Genomic DNA, 18,343 nt, shown 5'->3' with positions numbered 1-18,343 from the left:
AGCTGCTGTGTAGTCTGGAGATACAGCTGCAGATACTTCTGTATCTGTTACAATAACTTCAGATCCTTACTACAGTATCATAATGTAATATTACATAAAAATACTGTATTTTCACTGTAACATGGTGTCTGGATCATTGTAGAAGCACAATATAATACTGTGATTTTCATTTATGTTACCGTTAAATTACCGTAGTATTTTCTTCACAGACTGATTAACGTTATGCTACTTATCATATGATCATGCCAGTTTTTTTTTATGTTTTTATGAGACTTTCAATTGCAGAAACAAACTAGCCTCTCACACATCCCCATTAAAGTCAGCTTATTGATTAATAAGTTAACCTTATTATGAGATTTTGGCTTAGGAGTCTGCTATTCTGGAATATAAATAATAATAAAAAGAAGTCAAATAGAAATAACCGCTGTGCACCTTTTCCAGCAGCTTCACATGCTGTCAGTGCAGTAGCAACAAAATAATTCACCATTTCTTAGAAATCTTGGCAGCCGTGGCAACAGCGGTGTCATGAATCACTGAATACATAATACATGTGCAGTTTATCTAATACATAAACATTTGTTGGAGTTGACTTCCCATGTGGAGAAATACAACAAAGCATTTCCATTTTAATATTTTAAAATCTGCACAGCTTTTTTTATGTTGCTCACAACAGCAGAGAGAAAAAGTCACATTTAGAAAACAAACAATAGAAATTCTCTCCTTTTCAGCTATTTGAGCTCAATATTCATATAAATAATGCCGTCATTTTAAATCTGATAAAAGGTTTAACTGTGGTGGTGCTGAGAGGCCCGGCTCGACCCGACAGCTGTGCGGGAGGTGAGAGGGAGTAAATGGAAACCAGATCCGTCTCATCTGCTTCATTTTTATTTTGTTCTCTGCTGCTAAGTGTCTAATAGCTTTAGCAACACATCCACCTCCAGTCAGTGAGTGCACAGGGAGACAGACAGGTAGACAGACAGGTAGACAGACAGGGAGACAGACAGGGAGACAGACAGGTAGACAGACAGGTAGACAGACAGTTCAATGAGATAACATGATTGGACGGGCTTATTACAGGCCTCTGACTGAATGATTGCTGTTTGGTTTACTGTCAAAACACAGCACATTACTGTAATATCACTGTAAACGTTACGCTACTTACAATTATATAGTAGTGTGTGTGTGTGTGTCTGTCTGTGTGTGTGTGTGTGTGTGTGTGTGTGTGTGTGTGTGTGTGTGTGTGTGTTCAGCCTTCAGTTGTCTGTTTCTGTTTCCTGGTCTCAGATATAAGCCTCTCAGCTCAGCAACAGTCCGGCTCCCTGCAGGCTTCATGTGCATAATCTCCCACTATGGTGTGTGTGTGTGTGTGTGTGTGTGTGTGTGTGTGTGTGTGTGTGTGAGACACATTTTCTCAGCTTGTGAAAGAAGCAGTTTAAACGTTCAGAGCGTCACACGCTGATGTTTCAGCAGAACAACATCTCCTGCGGCTGCTGCAGATTTAATGAGACTCGTCACTGTTTACATCTTTTGTCTCTGCGCTGAAGCAGCACGCTGATAACCAGCTGCACGCTGCGAACACTTAACCATCTTTACAACGCCTGTTATTGCTCCATGGGCCCACATTTAATAAACTCAGCTGTAATGTGTGAGAGTTTGAATGTGAGAGTCACTCGACAGCAATCCTGCAACAATCAATACGCTGTGAAGACGATCGTGTGACGATATAGTTCATCTGTGTGAGTGAAGAAGAAAGTATACTTTAGTTTTGTCGCATCAATGTTGTAAAAGTGAAGTTCTTCAGTATCTCCATATTAGTCACCAGCGGTGCTCAGATGATCATATTGCAAGAGGAAGCATTACAATGTATCTCCATGTTTTGCTCCATGTCCTTGCTGTACAGAAGCAGATTGATCTGTGTCACATGATGTGACGTCACCGCCCTCCTACTTCCACTTACCTTCAGGTCGGTCTCACCTGGACCTCCGCTTCTCCTGCACCACCGTCCGATCTCGTCCCAGCTGTTCAGTGGTCAGTTTGTCTCTATGCTCGACATCACACAGATGTGCTGCCATTTTTAAAATGTCTTCCTCTCGTCCTGTTCGTGTCGGGATGGAACTACGCTGACACAATTATGAGCATATAGTATTTGGGTCGGGGGGATAAACTGTCTAAAGTGGCTGCTGATCCAGATCTCGGGGCTTCTGGCAGGGAGTCAGTAGAGATGTAGGTGACTTTTCAGTTTTGAGTGTACTGTTCCTTTAAAGCACAGTGATGGTGCAGGTGAAGAGGAACGTGTCGCTCTTTATAAAAGCTTCAGAGGACAGTCAGGTCATGCTTCAGGGATTGAGGATGTTCAGATTGAATTCTGTGTCGAGCCGGTCTGTTTTTTTTTACCCATGATGCATCAGTGACTAAATATATCCTGGTTGTTTGGACCTGCTGATCAGCTGCTCTCCTTCATCGCTCCCTTCTTGAGCGTTAACCTAAAAACCTGAGTGCCTCCGGACTCTGCGGCCGTGATGGAGGCGGTGCAGGAGCTTTGGCATCTCGCTGCAGCCGCGCATGTTGTTGTGGGAAGTCGGCCATCTGTCGTCCTGCGTGGCAGGGGTTGAGGATGGCCCGGGGGGGCCGGGGGGCCGGGGGGCCGGGGCCAGGAGGCGGCACACCGGAGAGGCCTCCAGCTCTGGCTCCGCCCCCCTGATCCCTGCGTGAGACCACCTGAGCACCCGGCTGACGGGCTGCAGGCGGAGCAGAGAGGATCGATGGTGTGACGGGAGGATGGCGGTGTGTAATCACGCCGCCATCAGTCTTGTTTTCTCTCTTTAATCGCAGTGATTCCTCACCTGTCGTTAGAATCAAACCACCTGATTTAATTAGAATCCAGCTGCTTCCAGCTGAACTGGTTCTGGTCTCAGATTACAATTGATTGATTTTAGGAGAATGTTTCTAACCTCAGAGCTCAAAGAGAACGCTGTGAAACTTATTATCCGGTTTTTATTCGAGGTTCTAGGCGATAAAACTACTGGGAACACATTTCTCCTACAAACAAATGGAGTCAGCGTGTCAGCCACGATCCTCAGAAACCAGGAAGTGGACTCTCTCATAGCAACCAGCTCGCTTAACATGGATAGAATTAGCTGCTGTTGCTAAATCACCAGCGTCAGCAGCTCAGGTCCGACTTTACAGGTGTGATTGGACCAAATGGATCAAATCATTTAAGTCCAGTCTTTAGTTCAGTCTTTGTCGAGTCATCTGTTGTCCCGGTTCTGATGATCCGTTGCGTTTGCTCGTCTCTTCATACCAACATCCTCTGTAGTCTCGTTTAGCAACCACCTGTTTTCAGACCTGTAAATGTTCTTAATTCCATCGTGGGTGTTTTAACGTTTTTTTTTACGTCGTAGAACAAAATGTGAAAATAACTGAAGCTTGGAGACGAGAGCAGTTCTAACTCATCACCAGGTGTTTGTACGTGTCCCTGCAGAGTTCTGATCTCATCCACGTGCGTGTCCAGGCGATCCCGGTTCTGATGAGGCTGAATGGATCCTCGTCCTCTCACAGAGCGACATATTTCACTGCAGACGGAGCGAGAGGGGAAAGTCCCTGCATGGCTTTCATAAATCATCCTCTCTGCGACCTTCAGAGTGCGAGCGGTCCGCCGTCCTTCACTCAGGAACATCCAGCACACGCTGCTGCGCCGCCCGTCAGACCTCGGACATGCGATCCATCATGGCCGACAGTCATTGGCTGCGGTATCATGTGTTGTCACCGATGAGATGAGTTGAGGAGCTTTATTGAGCCTCTGCAGGGACGAGCGGCGCAGGAGTGATGTTAAATCTTCCTGATCAATAAGGTGAAGTCGTGGACTTAACTCCCAATACTCAGGAGGGGCATTAACCTGCTGCGGGCCGGAGGATGAATCTTTAAATTAAGTGGGCCTGTCACTGGCTGCGATGTTAAACTGCCCTCCTTACAATCAGACCACTCGGCTGTGACGGCTGCTCACAGACTCACATCGCTGACGTGGAAGTCGTGCACATGTCCTCCGAGGTGCGTTTGTTTTCCCAAAACACTGAAGGAATTCACGGCGCCTGCGATGATTCGGACACGTGAGCGGCTGAACGAGGCCTGAGGCGGTCCTGCTGAGCTACACATGAAGGTTAACACAGCCAGCGGGTCGGTCCAGATCGGTTCAGGAACAGAATGAACTGGATCTGATGCTGAAGAAACAAGTCAGTCACCACATAATGACCCAAACAGACTTAAAATATTCTGCTTTCAGGATCCTTGAGACATGTGGGATGTTGTTGTTTCCTGCGTCGCTGCTTTTCTAACCTGCAGCCTCGTGTTGTGGGCCGACAGGTGAGCAGGTCCACCTGTAGACCAGAAGGCTGCTGAAGGAAAACACCAACTCTCAGAGAGAAAGCCTGAAACACAACTCTGAGTCGACCTCGAGCTCCTGCAGCATCAAACACAATTAATAAATAGAATCGTTCTCCTTAATTTGTTTGTTTTGTTCGTTATTTCACGTGTTTATTAGAACGACACGTAACAAAGACAACAAACACTCATCGTGGTTCATGCTCAGTGACGTTACCTGTAAACCACCAGGCGACCTCCGGACGGCCCTGAAGAGTCTAACTGACTGTAAATGGAAACTTTCAGTGTCTCTGCAGAACAACAACATGTTGATTGTAACCTCAAGCTTTCGTTTTGTGGCCGAGAGATAAAAAGATAATTAAGAAAGATATCTGAGAACATGAGATAACATCTGCTGATGAGCAGATCTCTCAGTCTCGGCTGCTGCAGCTCTGATTCATTTACCAGCGTCTCATAATGACGAGATGTTAATCTGAGTGTCAGAGAGGAGATCCTGATCTGTGAACCTCAGCATGTTACTGCTCACTGCACCTGTGGGTCAACGTAGAACTGTTCTGGTGAAGGTTTCCACAACAGTCCAGCTGGTCAGAGACCCGGACCACCCGAGAGATCACACGTCTCCTCTGGTCCGGGTCGCCTCAGGATCCAACAGGAGGACCAGGACTTCTCTGGTGGACCGCCTCATGAGCCCGCTGCCACAGACCCGGGTCTGAGAGTGGACGTATAATCTGTCAGGTTAAATCATTTGTTCTATTTTGTTCATGCTTCAAAAACTGTGAAATCCTGAAATGTAGAATAACAGTAAAATAAAACGCATGCTGACATTCATTCTCCAGAATAATATAACAACATGTAGCAGGTGTGTGGGTTTATTGACCCGACCAGCACCAGATGTTGGCAGTGATTGTTCTGTAACTGCGTCTCCTGGTTCACTATCAGTTTCATGTTGAGACACCTGTGCAGGTGTTCAGGTACAGACAGCTCCTGGTGTGAGGTTCAGGTAAATGTCTTGTTTGGGCTCAAAATATCTGAAACACAGCCGGCATCCCGTGTAAAAATCAAAGCAGGAAAATGTCCGGCGTCTTATCATGACCGCCTGGTTTTATTGCCTCAAACGTGGCTGAAATATTCCTGAAACTTCCCGACGTCTCATCAATAATATCCATATTTGGTTACCACAAACTCAGCTGAACGTGTCCTGACGTGTTAAAACAGCAGCTTCCTCCCAGCAGACGGGCTGCAGACGTCTGATTAAAAACACTCGGCTGTGTCACCACCAACACTGACATCACATGTATGTGTGATAATATATCCACATATTAAGTGCCAACCTGCAGCTGATCTACAAACTGCTCTGATTCATTCTTATTTCTTCGTGACATGCTGTTGACGGGTTTCTCTACAGCCACGTCACGCTGCATGTTTCACTTCCTGCTCCTGTTGGAGGCGACGAGGGGAGTCCTGCAGAAACTCTCTGACAGCCTGGAGACCCGGCTCCGGTCCGCTGGAGACCCGGTGCTTGAGGCCCGGGCCCGCTGGAGGCCCGGTGCTGGAGGCCCGGGCCCGCTGGAGGCCCGGTGCTGGAGGCCCGGTGCTGGAGGCCCGGGCCCGCTGGAGGCCCGGTGCTGGAGGCCCGGTGCTTGAGGCCCGGGCCCGCTGGAGGCCCGGTGCTGGAGACCCGGGCCCGCTGGAGGATCGGTGCTGGAGGTTTCCCCACAGTGTTGTATAAGACGTGTAAAGAGGCAGATTAGAGTCTCGGTGGTTCTGAAGGAAAATGATCCACTTTGAAGTCCCAGAACTGAAACAGCTTAACGACACATTAAAGAGAACGGCAGGACAGGATCTCTGAAAACACGCAGTGTTGTGTTTCAGTTTGTTTTCTCAGTCCTGTGGAGGCCCGTCCCTGGCACGGCCGTCTGTGTTTGGATGATGAACAGTTGGACGTGTTGTACCGATCCGGGCGACTGTCCAAACACAAAAAACCCACAAGAAAATCCGGTTCCACGAGCTGAGCGGCCCGCAGCAGAAGTATATTCAGTGTGAGCTCAGTAATGTCTGACTCTGTGCAGCCTCCACACGGTAAACTCACCAGTCCTGAGACGTCCTGAGACGTCCTGAGACGTCCTGGTGATTCTACGACAGACGAGAACACACACCGACCAGCTGAGCTGTCGGTGTGTGTTCAGCACTGATGTCTGTCCTGCTTCTCTCTGCTGCATCAGACGGGCTGACTGGACAGACTGGTGCTTTAAATGCAAATGTCTTATGAACAAGTTAGCGAACGTGCTAACATGAGCACTAGAGTCACAGTCGTCACTTCCTGTCCGGCTTCATGTCGTCTCTGATACCAAACACAGAGCGAATCATCTGTCAGCATCAGTTCTGTTGTCACGTCTGAAAAATGTCTCGTCCAAAATATTCAGTTTTGGTCTCCAACACGTCTGGAAATGTCCTGCTGTCTCATCACAAGATCAGGTTTTTCTGTCACACAGAAGGATCGAAATGTCCCGACGTCAGCTGGTTCTGTGACCACGGTTCTGTCTGGAGATGTTGTGTTGTGTCCCAGCGTCTCATCAGATGTGTCTGTTGTCTGAGGCCACAAAAACAACTAAAACAGTCACAATGTCTCGTCCAAAATATTCAGTTTTAGGCACAAAAACATCTAAAATATATATTTTCTATCAGCCAAACACGGCTGGAAATGTTCCGACATCTGATCCAAAACGTTGCCGGTCTCCACTCTGACTCCAGCTCAGTCGGGCTTCATGTGTCTCTTCAACCCTTCAGGGCTCAGAGACGTCCGTCAGACGTCTGTGATAAAAGAACAACAGACAGACGGAGACGCTGCAGTGTCAGCGCCTCCGTCACTGTTTGTTGCAGGTTGAGATGAAGGAAGCCGCAGAAACAGAACCGGTCCCCGCGGGCCGATCTGTCCCTTTCACCTTCTGTCAAGAGTCGTGCACAAAACTTTCCACATCAGCGAGGATGCAAAACGAAACCAGAGGAAAGCTGGCAGGACGGTGTGAGAGAGTTCTGATGATCCGGCTCACGGTGACCTTCCTCAGACTGATGAGCTGATATTTCAGACCGGAAAAACCTCATCCTGGAACTCCGAACAGAACCAAATAACAAACCAAGGTCACAAAGTTTGTGTGTCCAACACGTTTCTGGTTCTGTTTAAAGTTTTTCTCATTATGATTGCAGCTCCTTCAGTTCTTTATACCAGAGTTTGTTCATGAATCTTAATTTCTGTCAGAAGAAGAAGAAGAAGAAGGAGAAGAAGAAGAAGAAGACATCATTGAGGATCATTTTTCTTCTTCAGTAACATTTTGGCGTCTTCCTTCATATTTGCTCTGGACAGGTCGGAGCAGCTCGATGAGTCCGGACACGTTGTTGAATCTGACATAAACTGAAAGTAACGTTCATCAAACAAAGTGTGACAGCGTGCCGAGAGCCGTCAGCCAATCAGAGAGGGAGGGACTGTGGAACAGAGAAACAACATGGTGGCGGCGAAGACGCTCCTGACTGACGGATGAGTTTCCTGTCTGGGAGGAGGAAGATGAAGAGGAGGCTGATGAAGAGGACGCTGATGAAGAAGAGGCTGATGAAGAGGAGAGTGATGAAGAGGAGAGTGATGAAGAAGAGGTGATGAAGAGGAGGCTGATGAAGAAGAGGGTGATGAAGAGAAGGGTGATGAAGAGGAGAGTGATGAAGAGGAGGCTGATGAAGAGGAGGGTGATGAAGAAGAGGCTGATGAAGAGAAGGGTGATGAAGAGGAGGGTGATGAAGAGGAAGGTGATGAAGAGGAGGCTGATGAAGAGGAGGCTGATGAAGAGGATAGTGATAAAGAAGAGGCTGATGAAGAGGAGGCTGATGAAGAGGAGGCTGATGAAGAGGAGGCTGATGAAGAAGAGGTGATGAAGAGGAGGCTGATGAAGAAGAGGGTGATGAAGAGGAGGCTGATGAAGAGGAGGGTGATGAAGAGGAAGGTGATGAAGAGGAGGCTGATGAAGAGGAGGCTGATGAAGAGGAGAGTGATGAAGAAGAGGCTGATGAAGAGGAGGCTGATGAAGAGGAGGCTGATGAAGAGCAGGCTGATGAAGAGGAGGCTGATGAAGAAGAGAAGAGGAGAGTGATGAAGAGGAGGCTGATGAAGAGGAAGGTGATGAAGAGGAGGGTGATGAAGAGGAGAGTGATGAAGAGGAGGCTGATGAAGAAGAGGCTGATGAAGAGGAAGGTGATGAAGAGGAGAGTGATGAAGAGGAGGCTGATGAAGAGGAGGGTGATGAAGAAGAGGCTGATGAAGAGGAGGGTGATGAAGAGGAAGGTGATGAAGAGGGTGATGAAGAGGAGAGTGATGAAGAGGAGAGTGATGAAGAGGAGGCTGATGAAGAGGAGGCTGATGAAGAGGAGAGTGATGAAGAGGAAGGTGATGAAGAGGAGGCTGATGAAGAGGAGAGTGATGAAGAGGAGGGTGTTAACAGCAGCAGTGAACCGTTCACACGTTCACAGAGTGAAGTGTGTTTGTTTGTTTGTTTGTTTGTTTGTTTGTTGAGCCTGCCGCCGTGCAGCGTGGGTAATGGCTTCCTCCTCAGCGTGCGACTCGTGGGACGTGTTGTTGGAAACTCCCTGATCGTTTCCTCGACAGCACCACCGTCAGGTCCAGATGTTATCTGCTGGTGCTGCTCAGAGGAGGAAGATCATCAGAGTTAGAAACAGAAACAGTTTGAAGAGACAAGAACAGCTTTGATTTATGTTTCACAATAGATATTGAGACAAAACTGACGTTTGTGTTGTTATTCATTAAATATGAAAACAGCATCAGTGTTGCAGCTGATTTACAAAAGTCTCTGTGAAGTTTGGAGAAGAAAGTCAGAAACATGTTTTCTATAACTGTGATCAGTGAACGCAGCGAAGAAGCACTGAGACCAAATCAACTATGTATTTTATCTCTTATCTGCAGCCTGCGTGTGTGTGTGTGTGTGTGTGCGTGTGTGTGTGTTTGTGTGTGTGTGCGTGTGTGTGTGTTTGTGTGTGTGTGTGTGTGTGTGTGTCAGAGATGTTAATCCAGGGGGCTGCTGGGAAACGTTTCCATAAATCACAGCGACACCTTTAAATGAGCGAGGGCCATTATCTCGATAAAAACAACTGTAGTGTCTCTGCAGCCGCGGGGCTCTGCAGGGACGCCATGATGGATCTGAGTGTGTGTGTGTGTGTGTGTGTGTGTGTGTGTGTGTGTGTGGTACATGAGCTGCCTGCCGGGCTGATTGATTCGGTCGTCTCGTGTTTTATGTCACCTCTCGGTTTCCTTCTCTTCCTGCGGGAGCCTTCGTCGTTCTTCAGCTTTATTAAAGGACTCGCGTCACGTTGTCATCGACTTTGACTTTCTTACAAACGTGAACACGAGTTTTTATTCGTGTGTTTAAAGAAACGGCTCAACATTCTGAAGAGTCGTCTGGTTCGTCCTCGTGTGCAGTCTGATGTGTTCAGGTCATCAGAGCGTGTTATTACTGTGTGATATGAAGCCTGTTGTCTGATGAGTCGCCTCCAGTGATGTCACACAGTGGCTACACTGCATTGTGGGTAATGTAGGCTCCATGGGCTGTTGTTTTTGTTTTCCAATGAGCAGGAGAAATCACCGCAGCTGAAGACGCCATGTTGGAAACGTTCAGTCACGACTCGTGATGACGAGCGAGGGTCCTGATCCAAACTGTTCTGTTCTGTTCTGTTCTGTTCTGTTCTGTTCTGTTCAGTTCTGCTCTGTTCTGTTCTGTTTCAGTCTGAATGGCGTGAAGGACGGACAGATAAGCGATCAGAGACACGCTGTCTTTGTCCTCTCAGCGCTCTGACCGTCCTCCATAAATGAAGTCATCAGCCTGTTGTCTTGAAAAGCTCGGCCGCCATCGCTGCTTATCTTGGCGCCGCAGCCTCCTCTCGGCACCATTCAGCGTTTTAGAGACGCCACATCTGACCGACCGAAATCTGAAATCCCTCCACCACAGCCGGCTGCTGCGCCCGGCGCTCCTCCGCCTGCTCCTCCCGAGGATTATCCGGCAGATTAACCACAATATTGTCTCGACACCAGTTAGCGTCTGTGTGCTCGCTCGGCTCGCAGGTGAGGTTTGTTTTCCTGGTGTGACCGTCTGAATGCTGATGAGGCGGAGGAGCGCCAGTTTCCACGGCGATAAATGTCCTGGATGTGTGTGAGTGTGTGACTCACACCAGATGTGTAGATCCAGGTGTTTGCAAACACACACAGAATAATGTGACTCATCTGTAAGAAACCCTGTGACACATTCAGAGCACAGCGCCTGAAATCACACCATGAGTCCAACATGACTCCTTTATGTCGGGTCCAGCACACCAGAACCTTCTGTCACAGTCGGGCTCAGACGTCAGCATGTGTTTCTAAGAAAGAGCAGTTCTCTGTGAGCTGATTTGAGCTCAAACACATCAGACGATCGCCACAAAAACTGGATCCTAACCGGGTCCCTGGTGGTGTAAACATGGAGGACTGGACCTCCACCCTTCCGGCTGTGAGGTGACACTCCTCCACCCTGCTGCTGCAGAGATTCACCGCAGAGGAACACGTATTAATGGGCGCTGGGAGAGCGAGTGTGTCCAGAATGTCATCAGGACCTTGAGATTACAATGGAAAATCAATTAGGGTCTGTAATGCGGCGCTGCAGGCCGGGAGCTGCCGCCGCCGCTCGCAGCTTTAAATTGGCCAGCGGAGCCGAGGGGCCGGCTGCTGGGCTCTTCAGCTGATTGTCCCTGGCAGAGGTCAGAGCGTCCAAACATCCACACCCAACAACAAGTGATGACGGAGCGAGGAGGCGCCGCAGCGACGCACCGACCGGGTCGCTCATCAGCCATCGAGGTTATTTACATGTTTGATTCAGTAATACTTTGAGTATTTCAGTTATGTTTGCTTTGGTCCCAACATTGTTTTATTCTGATATGGGACCCCAAATAACTGTCAACATCCGATGGACTCCCGCCTGCTGATTCTGCTCCGTACAGCCGACACTGATGCTTCAGGTAGAACCAGAGTGTTCTGACAGGACGGTCAGTTTCATCTGGTCGCCAGTCGATAGAACGTCCAGGAGAGACTCAAACACAACGTGAATAAAACTTTAAATCATGACCTCTCCGTCTGAGTCACGGTGGATGTATAACAATGAAGACAACAACTCCCATGATCCCACGCTGCTTCTGTCTTCTGTCTGATTTGATTGAGGAGGCAGAAATCACAAACTCTGCATTTAAAGATGCCGAAGACAGACGACATGAGAGAAACAGGTGAGCTGACGGAGACGATAAGATCTGTGTTTATGCCAGTGAAGTGTTCTCAGTGATGATGTCAGAGGGCAGCCATGTTAGACGGCTAACGCTAGTAGCATCTAGAAGCTACAGGTCACATTAGACCCTGTCTCAGTGTTACAGTGTGTCCTGGAGTAAACCAGGTGTGTTTTATTGTTTCTGAGCTCAACTTTGTGTTTGTAAGAGGAGGAAGTTCTACAGTCTCAGTTTATTGATGGTAAAGAAGCTGTGAGTGTTCACTGCAGACACACAGATCTCACAGGATGAAGGATAATCTACTCTTCAACAAGCTGCATTAATACATTCAGAGCATCACAGCATCATCACATGTAAACATGTAAGATCCTTTAGAGCTGCAGCATCAGAGACACTTCCTCCTCCTCCTCGGGGACTGCCTGCTTCTGCAGCTGGTCTCAGATGTGGAGTTTCTGTGAGGAAACAGATAAAGCATTGTCCAAACATCGCTGCACGCTGATTATCTGAGCGCTCTGAGGCCTCGGGCTCTCAGTTATCTGCCTCGGTGAGAGCTGAGCAGGACCGTCTGCTGCAGGAGGACATCTGCTGGCTGCAGGGCTGCAGCACAGGACAGGTGTCAGAGCTGAGAGCTGCAGGTACCACACACACACACACACAGAGGAGAGCACGCTACGGAAGCCCTGAGGGACAAAAGAGAACGTGTTGGTTTATTTCTAACTCTGATCCAAACAGTTTCCTCTCCTGTGTTTGTCACTGGAGACAGATCATCTTAATCCGTCTCTTATTCCATCTGTGAAAAAAAAGAAATGTGAAGAGAAAAATATGTTTTCCACGTGTGAACTGAGGGAAGTTATTTTCCTCCTGAAAACAAAAATGCTTTTTCACTTAACAGAAAAAAGATTCTCCTCGTGCAGGTTTTTCTTTCCACTTGGTTCCACACAGAGGAACACTGGGGAAAGACATCTTTATACCCTGTTTTTATTTTATTTAAAAAAAATAAAGCTTTAATTTAAACACTCTGTTAAAATGCTAACAGTTGTTTTATTGGTTGGATGTTGGATGCATCGGTTGTCTGGGTAATGTTATTTTTATTTTGTGTTCTCGTAGCTCTGATATTGGACGGATGGATGGATGGATGGAAGGATGGTTAGATGGATGGATGGAAGGATGGATGGATGGTTAGATGGATGGATGGATGGTTAGATGGATGGATGGATGGATGGTTAGATGGATGGATGGATGGTTAGATGGATGGATGGAAGGATGGATGGATGGTTAGATGGATGGATGGATGGATGGTTAGATGGATGGATGGAAGGATGGATGGATGGTTAGATGGATGGATGGATGGTTAGATGGATGGATGGATGGATGGATGGATGGTTAGATGGATGGATGGATGGATGGTTAGATGGATGGATGGTTGGATGGATGGTTGGATGGATGTGTGGATGGATGGATGGTTAGATGGATGGATGGATGGTTAGATGGATGGTTAGATGGATGGATGGATGGTTAGATGGATGGATGGATGGTTAGATGGATGGATGGAAGGATGGATGGATGGTTAGATGGATGGATGGATGGTTAGATGGATGGATGGATGGATGGTTGGATGGATGGATGGATGGATGGTTAGATGGATGGATGGTTAGATGGATGGATTGATGGATGGTTAGATGGATGGTTAGATGGATGGTTAGATGGATGGATGGATGGTTAGATGGATGGATGGAAGGATGGATGGATGGTTAGATGGATGGATGGATGGTTAGATGGATGGTTAGATGGATGGATGGATGGTTAGATGGATGGATGGAAGGATGGATGGATGTTAGATGGATGGATGGATGGATGGTTAGATGGATGGATGGAAGGATGGATGGATGGTTAGATGGATGGATGGATGGATGGATGGATGGATGGATGGTTGGATGGATGGATGGATGGTTAGATGGATGGATGGATGGATGGTTGGATGGATGTGTGGATGGATGGATGGTTAGATGGATGGATGGATGGATGGTTAGATGGATGGATGGATGGTTAGATGGATGGATGGATGGATGGTTAGATGGATGGATGGATGGATGTTAGATGGATCGATTGTTAGATGGATGGATGGATGGATGGATGGATGGATGGATGGTTAGATGGATGGATGGATGGATGGATGGATGGATGGATGGATGGATGGATGGATGGTTAGATGGATGGATGGTTGGATGGATGGATGGTTAGATGGATGGATGGTTAGATGGATGGATGGATGGATGGATGGTTAGATGGATGGATGGTTAGATGGATGGATGGATGGATGGTAGGTTGGATGGATGGATGGATGGTTAGATGGATGGATGGTTAGATGGATGGATGGATGGATGGTTAGATGGTTAGATGGATGGATGGATGGATGGATGGATGGATGGTTGGATGGATGGATGGATGGTTAGATGGATGGATGGATGGTTAGATGGATGGATGGTTAGATGGATGGATGGATGGATGGATGGTTAGATGGATGGATGGATGGTTAGATGGATGGATGGTTAGATGGATGGATGGATGGATGGTTAGATGGATGGTTAGATGGTTGGATGGATGGATGGACAGATGGATGGATGGTTAGATGGATGGATGGATGGATGGTTAGATGGTTAGATGGATGGATGGATGGATGGATGGATGGATGGTTGGATGGATGGATGGATGGTTAGATGGATGGATGGATGGTTAGATGGATGGATGGTTAGATGGATGGATGGATGGATGGTTAGATGGATGGATGGATGGATCGATGGTTAGATGGATGGATGGATGGATGGATGGATGGATGGTTGGATGGATGGATGGTTGGATGGATGGATGGATGGATGGATGGTTTCCCGTCTCTCCTCCTCTTCAGATCACGCTCTGTGAGGTGAGACAGAGGAACGTCTCTCTCGTTCGGTCTGAGCGTCGCCTGCAGTCTTTCTCTCGCTCAGATCCAGTTTGGTTTCCCGTCCCAACCCCCCACAGCTCCCTCATCCCTCCACGCTGCTGCTATTTATAGAGCCGGTGGAAACACATTATAATGAACAGGATTCCCAGCTCACCCTTCCTCCCTCCCTCCCTCTCTCTCTCTGATCCAAAAACACAAAAGACGAGAAGAAAAATGTGGGAATTACAGAAACTATGTGAATGAATGTGTTCTGTGTGTGAGGTGACATGATGTTTGTATCTCAGGTGACAGCCCGGTTCACCTGAATTAAAATAAAGATCAGATCATCTCATTAACGTCTGACGGCAGATGTTCTGCTCTGAGGTTTCTCATCGAGCTGTTTAAGCAGCGTTAAGATGAATCCACTTTACGTTGGTTTGTTTCTGATCCATCACACCAGCAAAACAAGAACTTCTGAGCTTTGTGTATTTTGGGTGAACTGACAGAAGCAAATTGCCATTTTTTAATCTCTCTCTTTTTAAATGTTCCTGCTCGAACAGCCTTAAATCAGTACGAGTTTACAGAGCGTTGGACATTTAGTCCCTCTGTTTGGGTCGAACAGCGACAACAATGAAAAGATGGAACATTATAATCAGTGTGTGTTTGGACCTGTGGTACCACAGTCGCTGTGAGTCTCCGGCTCCCTCTGCTACAGCTCGTTCATTATCTATGTTGCAGATATATTCTCAGTCACACAGCATGTGGAGATGTCGAGTATCTGCTGCCTGCGATTAAGCTCATCAGTATTCTTCTCCAATATTTGGGTCACATCGTCCCCATGTACTCTCCTCATTTGCATAATCACAGAGCACCATATCAGACCCTGGTTCTGTAGTAACGCTGCTCACACACACATTGTGTTGTATGCACACACACACATTGTGTTGTGTGCACACACACACATTGTGTTGTGTGCACACACACACATTGTGTCATCGCAGTGTGAGCTCCTCTGTCGTGTCCCACAGATTACCAGCAACAATAATCAATTCATCGTCCGTCAGGAGTTAAAAATCAAGATTCAACGACACAGTGAACATGTGATTTTACTCGTGATGAAACAGGAAGTACCTGACGGAGAGCGAGAGTCGGTCCTGGGTCGTCCACACGCTGAGATCTGAACACACGTCCTGTTGTTACTCTCACTGCCTCCATGAAGCATGAGGAGGCGTTCAGGAGCTGTGTTGGGTTTTAATAACAGACAGACAGCTGAGGTGACGACATGCCAGCCGGAAGAATTTACAATATTAATGATGTAATAATATAAACTGTTCATCATCAGTGAATCACAGGCTGCTCTCAGAGTCCCACAGGTGGCAGGGTCCGCCACATGTAAACACAGTAAAGCAGTATAAAGTATGTTGTCCTTTAAAGTCCGTTTGTTTGTTCAGTTTATTCATGAACACAGAGTTTGATTATTTACTTTGTTTCTCTTCTCATTAACATTTCTTCTCTAAAACTACAGACTGCTCCTTTAATGTGAGACATTACACCTGTCATTTGTCTGTCATTAAAACAGTCTATGAGTCCAGTTTTCATTTATTAATAAAGTCAAACATTCTCTGGTTTGTAACGTCTTTGATCTGATGCTTGGCTTCGTCTCCAGCAGCAGCTGTGTGAGGTACCAGTGGGCCGAGCGCCGGGCCCTGAGGCTCTCCGGTTCTGTGTGTGACGTCTGAACGTGGAACGAGATCATGAAAGCTAAAACACTGAATATGAGCACTGATGTAATGTGAAGATATAAGATGAGTTATGAAGACGGGTCAGTTTGATGTCACGTCCCACTCTGCTCTCACTTCACTCGTCTTGATGTTTTTACCCGGTTCCTCCATCTTTGTCGGGTCGTCTCTGTAACGCCGCCGGCTTCAGCCAGAAGACAAAGACTCTTTCTCTGAATCGTCTCCCTGCAGAGTTTGTTCCAGCTTTGCATATGAATTTGTTTGTGAGTAAATCCTCCCTGCAGGACGTCTTTCTCACTCCGACGTCTCAGCAGGAGCCGTCACACAGCGAGACGCAGGAGACTCCTCAGATCTGATTCTGACAGAACTCAGTTGTACAATTAAAGTCTGATTCTGTCCTCCGAGACACTCGACGTCCTCCTGACACATTCTGACAGACGCCAGGAACAAACTTCACATAGTGTGGAAGAAACAGAAGAGCAAACTGCACATGAACGCTGACAATGTCCAGTTCTTCTCCTTCTTCTTCTTCTTCTTCTTCTTCTTCTTCTTCTTATTCTTCTTCTTCTCCTGCTCCTTCTTCTTCTTCTTCTTCATGGTTTGGTCGTCACAGCTGGAGACGTCCTGATGTCACAACAAAAACCTTCTGTCGTCTTTCCATAAATATTCAGTGATGTCACACAGCAGAATACAGACACGTCAGGCTATCTGAAGGTTTCAGGACAAAAACATGATAAATAGTTAAAAGTTTAAAGAATATGGAGTGAAGAGCTTCTTTGTCTTTGCTCTTTACACACCTGTGGATTACATGTTCAGTCCAGTTTAAACATGCTGAGCAGTCTCAGACTCCATCACAGAGTTTCTGCTGCGGCGGATGAACTCCAGCAGATGTCGCTATTTCACAACTTTCCAGTCGTGTGATGATCTTCTGACTGGAAACACTGAAGGGGCTTTTTTCATCTGAAGATAAATCCGATTAAGTTTATTTTCTGCTCTGAGCAAAGAGCCGATCTGAGACACATCTTAAAAGGAAACAAACTGAACTTGTGACTTGTGGTTTTCTGTGTAATCTGCTCCTGGTTCCTTCATCTGTTCTCTTTGATTCTGTGTGCAGCTCTGAGAGATCAAATCCTTAAATCAGAGAATAATGCTGTTTTTGAAGGACTGAGGACAAATGAACATTTACATTAGAAAACATCAGAGGATGGGAGATGATGACCGTCGACAGGCCGAGGCTGCTCTCTGCTGATGCTGCTGTTTATTTCATTTAATCATCAGTGTTTTGAATCAACACGGCGTCTAAACCTCTGAAATACAAGAAACAAGGTGAGATCCATCAAATCCATCAAAACACACAAAAATCACATTTTCTACACAATAAACACAAAACAATCCCTCAACCAACCATCATTTATTCAATTATTCTATGATCTACATGCTGAATATAAATTTGTGTGAAGATAAATCTGGAATAAAAAAGACAAATGTCAGCTTTAATAGTAAATTCACCTTGTGGTCTCCTTCAGTCAGCCTGAAGCTTCACCTGCTGCTGACACACAGAGCTGCAGCTTAACATGAGTCACTGCAGGTGAGCCGCGGTCAGAATGATAACACCTGGACTGATGTGTGCACGAGGAGCGGCAGGAGTAGCTGAAGTTAAAGTACAAATCCTCAGTACAAGTCTTCTTCCAGATACTTTAGGAAACATCTTGACTTGATGAGTGAAAGACTTCTGACTTCACCTGAGACGTGATGACTGCAACATGGTGTTTCTCTTTTTCATGAGCGGATGAGCAAAATGTTTATGAAACAGTTTGATTTTCATGATCTATTTTGTATAATAAAAAATAAAAATCAGTAGAAAACAGAAATGAGTAACAGCCTGTTCTTTTTCATATTCTTTGACTGGACACAGTAAAACATGTAAGCTACTTTTCTGGAGAGAGAAGGAAGTGGAGAAAAACACCAGACTCCCTTAAAAAAAATTCAACTTTGAGACTTTATGTAT

General features: G+C 46.7%; 1 protein-coding gene across 1 annotated transcript in view; it reads left to right on the top strand.

Moving 5' to 3' along the window:
• The window catches only part of LOC115595755 (NACHT, LRR and PYD domains-containing protein 14-like), a 965,684-nt gene that overhangs the window by 340,182 nt on the left and 607,159 nt on the right, over positions 1-18,343 (top strand).

The sequence above is a fragment of the Sparus aurata genome, chromosome 14 (assembly GCF_900880675.1).
Source record: "Sparus aurata chromosome 14, fSpaAur1.1, whole genome shotgun sequence".
Taxonomy (NCBI): Eukaryota; Metazoa; Chordata; class Actinopteri; order Spariformes; family Sparidae; genus Sparus; species Sparus aurata.
The sequence above is the reverse complement of the archived record's forward strand: the minus strand, read 5'-3'. Positions and strand labels throughout refer to the sequence as shown.